We start from the raw sequence: 6,980 nt of genomic DNA on the forward strand, positions 1-6,980 counted from the left end.
ATTTTCTTCTGTAAAACCTCTGAAATTGTCTAACATCTAGAGACTTGTCGATTTGAACTCCTTCAAACCCAATTAAAGATCTCTCATTATAGATAAAACTCAACAATTATCCCCATTGACCTCTCACAGTACTCCTCAATTGATCTGCTTAGATGTCAATCAATGAAAGTGATTTGTTGTCGCCCATTTGTCACTGTACAAAACACTCATCATCACAACTGTGGATTGTCAACCCTGTATACCCTTTCCGATAAGAGTAAACCAGAGGTAATGGCATGAGTCACCCGAGATCAGAGATTAATCTCTGCTTCACTGGACATCCATCCATCTCGAGGCTCAACACTTTTATACCCATTTTTAACCAGATTAATCGAGACTGATGAATGAAAGGTTCAGAGGGATATATATTCAAGATTTAGCTTAAAGATAAACACCGCTGCTGCTGCTGATGAATACATATATCCAATGAGTGGAAAATGTGCGGCCATCATTATTTTTTAATTAACCCAGCCAAGTTATGTGGTGTGTTCTCCCTAGTTTTTCCTTTTGTTCCTGCTTTTTTTTAGTTTAATTAAGCCATAATTTATCGCCAACAGCACGCGGACACGCAGAGCTAAAAAAAAGGGCCACACATTGTCGACCGAGGCCTTTCCTCTTTCCTCTCTCTCACCTGTACAAAGTCGACACCTGCCCCGTGTAAATTACTGAGTCATATGCAAAAAGCAGGACAACAAAAAAATACCTAAAGAAAAACCTTGAGCCTGGAGACAAAGACCATAACTGGGGAGTGAATATATAGTAAACCCGGTGGTCTAATTAGAAACGATCTTGTCAATTAGTCAGCCACAAAACAGGTAACTTTGGGTAAAAAAGCAAACACCGAAACTATGTCCATCTGGTCTCTGTGGAGTTTTTTCCTTTTTTTTCTGGTCAAGATCGATGCGAATACATGTCTGGGAAGAAATTATATAGCTGCCGTGGCGGTCGATTCAAATTTTTCAATTTCTCGAAACCCCAAAAAACACAAAGAACACAAAATACAAGCAATCCAGGAGCAGTACATGTTGTCCAACGGTTTTGTCCCCAGAGAAGTTCCACGGGCAGGTGACTCTACTCTGTCCGCGATTTACCTGGAATTCGACGCTTAACTAATGATGCTCATCAGAGTTTGGGATGTTCCCAAATCCGGCGGCTACCGTATCATGGGGGGGCCATCTCTTTGGCACATTTTCCATGGAACAACGATTACAAAAATCAATTTCCAATGCCCGTGCTCTCGCTTAATTATCCATTATGAAAAATTGCAGTCGTTAATGTTTTCGGTTGCCTATCAAAATCGGTTTTTCCAAATAAAAAAAAAAAAAAACAAAAAATTAAATAAGAAAAAAACTGAAGCAGGAGAAGAATGGGTATCACCACCACTGCCGTCATCATGATCATCGTCATGGAGTTTTACAGCAGCTGGAGCAGGAGTGGGAGCAGGAACAGGAGGAGGAGGAGGAGAGGGACCAGGAGCTGGAGCAGGAGGAGGAGAGGGAACAAGGAGCTGGAGCTGAAGCTGAAGAGGGAGTAGCATCAGTGAGGAGCGTTGAGCGTGTAAAATGCTTTTCCGCGTCTTCGACTCGCAGAAACCTTTGGCCCTGTTGCAAAATGCGGCAGCCACAACAACAACAACAGCAGCAACCACTGACAAAGGCCCAAGACGAAACAACAACAGAATTTTATACACTACACAAAATTTAAGAGAAGAAATGTACAAAAGTAAATAAAATAATATAATGTAAAATATTTTCGATGTTAATTTATACTTTTTCAGACCCAATATATAAGAAGAAACGTCTACAAATGAATTTAAAAATAACACATAAGAATATATAACTAATAAAATATATTTTTAATAAATAAGCATTTTATTTATTTTAAAATAGTAATAATAAAAAAATATTTTAAAATATTTATTTTTAAATAATTATTTTTCCAAATAGGTATATTTTTCAGTAAAAATGTTGCCACACAGCAAAGAAATCGTTTCCGACCCTATAAATCATATATATTCTTGATCAGCATCAACAGGCGAATCGATCTAGCCATGTTTGGAAGAAAAAAAATTTAGTCACTTTTTCAAATTTTTTATATCATAAAAATTGTGGAAAAAATCGCTAAAAATGTTCATTTTTTAAAGTTGCAAACTCAATATGCAGTTTTATTGATCTATCAAAAACTAACACAAAACTGTTTCCGGAATTGAAATTAATGCTTTTTTGGCTTAGTTATGATATTTCGAAACTTGGATTTATACCAAATAAAATTATCATAAAAAAACGTAGATTTAAAAATTCCTATCTATAGACTTGTCTTATTTTTTGTTTGTGTTGTAAAATATTTCTCCACCCTTCAACCCCCTGAAATTTCTCACAGTGGACATACCCAACTCGTCGCAGACACGGCATCTGGACCACCCAAGAAGCCATCGTCTGTGGACTCCAACTCGACCAGGCAGAGCGAGTGGCTATTAAGCCAGCCCCAAGCCGGGACCACTCGATGATTACTTGAAATTCAATTGCAGTCCATTAGGAGTGATTAATATGTATGCGATTCGGCGGCAGCAGCAGCCGGACAAGTATCTTCTGCCATCTAAGAGAGCGAGAGAGATCGGTTGACCGAAAGAGAGATTCTGCACACAAAAATGCACTGCATTTAAAATTATTGACACTTTGGCTACGTGAGCCGGCTACTGTGATGACCAACCAGGCTAAGAGAGCGGTTAAGAGAGCGAAAAGTAAAGCTGAAGAATCAGCAGTGAAGACAGAAGACTGCAGAGTGAAGACTGCAGACTGAAAGACTGAAGACTGCATCGCAAGACCACACACGAAGATCGAGGCTGCGCCACAGGCAGCTTTGGGCAACGGAAGGCGGCAACATCGACAGTAGTTTTGCGGCTCGTTTACTGCGTTGTCTTCCCCAGTGATCATGATCACTTGGAATGATCATCATCATCATCATGATCATGATCAACATCTGTATCTTGAAGTTAGCTCGGCGCCAAATTGCAGCAAAGTAAAACAGCGTTTAGCATTGTGGCTTGTAATGATCTCGGTCAGGCAATGCCCAATGTCTGCAAATCTTCTGCCCGAAGAGAGAGGGTCTGGTGTCTTCTTCCCTAAGAGAAAGAGATTCTACAGAAGAACTCGTTCGCTGAGTTAGCGCCTCTGAAAAAAGGGTGTAATAATTTATGTATTTTGATTAGGCTGAACGGACTGGAACTGTTCTGTGTTGGTTCGTTCTTTTGGGCTTATAATTGATAAGTGCTTTTGAGATACTTTTTAATGAAGCTAATGAAATGTATGCCAAGCTTTCTCAGATATGTCTCTATCGGTTAGAGGTAATTGCAAGGGGTTTTAAGATATACTTGGGAGGTTATAATATATATATCTTAGGAATGAAAATGAATTTATGGGAGGAATGTTCAACTAAACTTTGTGGGTATTTATATAGAAGATATTTATAACCTTCTTTAGAGACTTTCTAGCTAAATAGAAAAGGAAATTTGAGGTAGAAAAAATCTCATATTAGAAAAAAAGGTTGCTTCGTAATACCTTTAATTATATATACTTAAAATATGTGTAATTCCTAATTTGACCTAAAATACGAGTTTAATATATATATATATATAATATGTAATACATTGTGTATAATATTAAGAGACTTTGGTATATAGAAATAATATTTTTAGCTGTGTAAATAGCTTCTATAATATATCAGTTACATAAAGATACAATCCTTAAAGTATCTTTCAATTAACTTTACTTTTTATATATTAAATGAATACAGTTCTTCAAATATTTTGTAAAATAAATATTGTTTAACATTTACAAACTATCTACCAATATAAGAAGTTATATTTAAAGCTGATAAAAAGTCTTAAAACCCTGAAAATTACATTATTTAAAGCTCTTAATTCATTTCAATTAAAACCCCAGAAAAAAACCCCATCTACATAGCCTTTTATATAGTGAATTTCCCCTCTAATGACTCAGGTTCCGACTTAATTGTTTTGATCCCAATTAAAGTAATTTGGTTATTGTGAACGAATTAGGTGCTTTATTTTTTTGCTTTATCTTTCGAGCGAATTAGATGTCTTTCGCCATTAAATTGAGGCAGAGATCAGCTCAATTACAACAGCATCGTCCACCATTTCTCCCTTTTTTTTTATCGCACTAATTACTTTGCTCTGAATCTGAGTCTGAATCTGGGTTGGATTTAGGGTCTCCGGAATGGTCTTCTCTCTACTCCATTGGTGTTCCATGCGAACCCGAGAGCCAGAGAGCTATGGGCCCATAAAAATCACATCAAAGTCGCGTCCGTTTCGAAAACTAGTTGCTATAAAACTGCAATTACCCGGCATGCACTAAAAACGCTCTGTTCGCAGGGCGCATTCGAATTTATGGCCAAAACGGGGTACAAAAAAAAAAATATATATAAGGGATACACATATATAAAAGAAGAGCCTTAAATCTCAAGTCGCCCAACACCCACTCAACAGAGGATTTTCCTCTATTTTTCTATTTCTTTTTCTTGTCTGTTGTTTTCCCTTTTTTTTACCATTTTTCCAGAGCTATTCTTCTTGGAGAAGCAGCGAACCAACCAAAAGCTCAATTTGTACCTCAATTAAGGCGTCGACCATGGCACAGTGGGGCGAAAAAAAAGCTCTGCCGCTTGTGGCGCATTTCCGTTTCCGGTGAGGCGAGGGTTTGAGCTAAGCACTGAGAGAAATTTGGCATAGAAAAAAGCAGACTTGTATAGATTTTAAGAGAAGATTCGAAGCCCAAAGTAGATTTGAATATCTGTATAAAATTCTCTGTATACTCTGTATACTTTCAATTGCTATTTTATGATAGGTTTTTAAATTATTTTCTATTAACTAAAAGAATTTTTGATACTTTTCTTATTTAATATATTTTGTAATATATTTTTAAACGGGAATTATAAACAAATAATAAATAAATATAGAAAACTCATGAGAAAGGGGGTCACCCTTTAAAAAACATCTCTAAATACAAATCTTTAAAATCAAATTGCTTTTCAGTAAAATCCTTTTCAAATACTCTATTTATTTTCCCACCTTAAAACCCCAATTTATTTTCTCTCTCTGTACCGTATACACTTACTCCCCCCCTTTGGTTTCGCCGCGACGCCCATGAATTATGGCCCTGGTTCGTGCTCAGAGGCGCTGCACGGCGTCAGATAAAAAAGTGTTTGGGGCCAAAACGAAAAGCGTTTTCGCTGAAATATCCTGGCTCCTGAATGGAGAGATAACCAACGGCAGGCGCGCGATTTTCAACACATTTCTGCCAGGATATATATACTACCTATATATATATATATATACATCCTTTTTCTGCTGCGTTCGCACAGGGTTTGGTTTGCCTTCCACCTCCTTTTGCCTTGATTTTTACACCCATTTTCAACGTTTTTCCTCCCGTTTTTCCTACGTTTTATTGCGCCAATGTTCAGGCTGCAGTTTCGCCTGGGTTTTCCGCTATTTTGTCGTGTTTTTCCTGGCTTTTTGCTTTTGTTTTTTGTTATTTTTCTTTTCATTTTCTTTTGTTTGCCTTATTGAGCTTTCAGCACTTTCGCTGTTGGCCTTTTCTTTGCTTTTCCAGGGTGGGGTGGGCGCCAGCCGGAAAAAAGTGCAGAATCAAATAATTTACTTTCCAATTCGCGCTGAGATCACGTTTTTAATTTGAAAATTTTACAACTTGCGAGCTGCGAACAATGTTTATTTTTACACAGCGTGGCAAGAGGGGGGCGGTGCCCAACTTTTTTTTTATTTTTTTTGGGGGGGTGCGAAAAGTGGGGTGTGTTTTTTTGTTTTATATTTTCGCGAATTGAATTTGAAGTGCGCCGGGATTTCCACACTTCTCCCCCTAATCGGGAATCAGCTCGGAATTTGTTTATGAAGCCGCTGTTGCTACCAATTAACCCTTGGCTGTTGTTGTCTGTCGTTTTGTAAGCAAGTTTTGCATATGGAAAACAATTTTGTTTTTTTGATTACGTTTTTTTTGTGACTTTTACTATACGTTTTGGGTGTGGAAATGGGGTATTAAAGGCTATAAGATGCTCTTGTATTGGTTAAAATTAAGTGAGAGATAGTTTTTATCTTTTAATGAGTGTTTAGGGAATATTCGAGGCATTTGATGAATTTATTCTAATTTTTATAACTAGTTTGGGAAATATTTATAATAGATTTAGACCTTACTGGTCGTGATTTTTATCTTAAATAAATTTAATACGATGTAATGATGATTTAATTAATTCTTTTATAAAATTAAATGATAATAGATGTTTTTTTTTCTTAGATTAATCAGCTTGAGATATTTTGATACTTGATTTTTTCCCAAATTTATGTTACGTAAATTATATATTTGTATTATTTGTAAGCTTGGCATGTCTTGGCTTTTTAATTTAATTTATTTGTATACATTTTGATGATAATATATGATTTTTTTCTAAGGCTTGTCAAAAAAGATTTAAGGATCATTTTTCTGAAAGGTTTATTAATGGCACAACGTAATTTTAATCTTTGTTTTTGTTATTATGTGTGCCTTTTTTATTTTTGAATTAAGTTTACTGCCTTAAAAAATAGTTACGACTTTTATATTGCCGAAATATTTAGTTAAATGGATTTTTACATATTGTAAATTAATAATGTTGGTTAAAAAATTTCATAAACTACCCTTTTTAGGCTTAGAACTTTTTTCAATATACCCTAAGGTAATTTATTATTTACCAAAAATAGCTTTACTTTTATATATAATATACTAAATATTATTTATATATTTTATTAATATTATATTATATATTTAAATGCTTTCCAACCCTTTATTCTAATCCCTTCTACCCTTAAACATTTTATTCCTTTTATTTTCTTTTTATAACCCTATAAAAAACCCCTTTTGTATAAAATCTTTTTCCCCCGT

The sequence above is a fragment of the Drosophila serrata genome, unplaced genomic scaffold (assembly GCF_035046125.1).
Source record: "Drosophila serrata isolate PLE 108 unplaced genomic scaffold, ASM3504612v1 contig_165, whole genome shotgun sequence".
NCBI classification, from domain to species: domain Eukaryota; kingdom Metazoa; phylum Arthropoda; class Insecta; order Diptera; family Drosophilidae; genus Drosophila; species Drosophila serrata.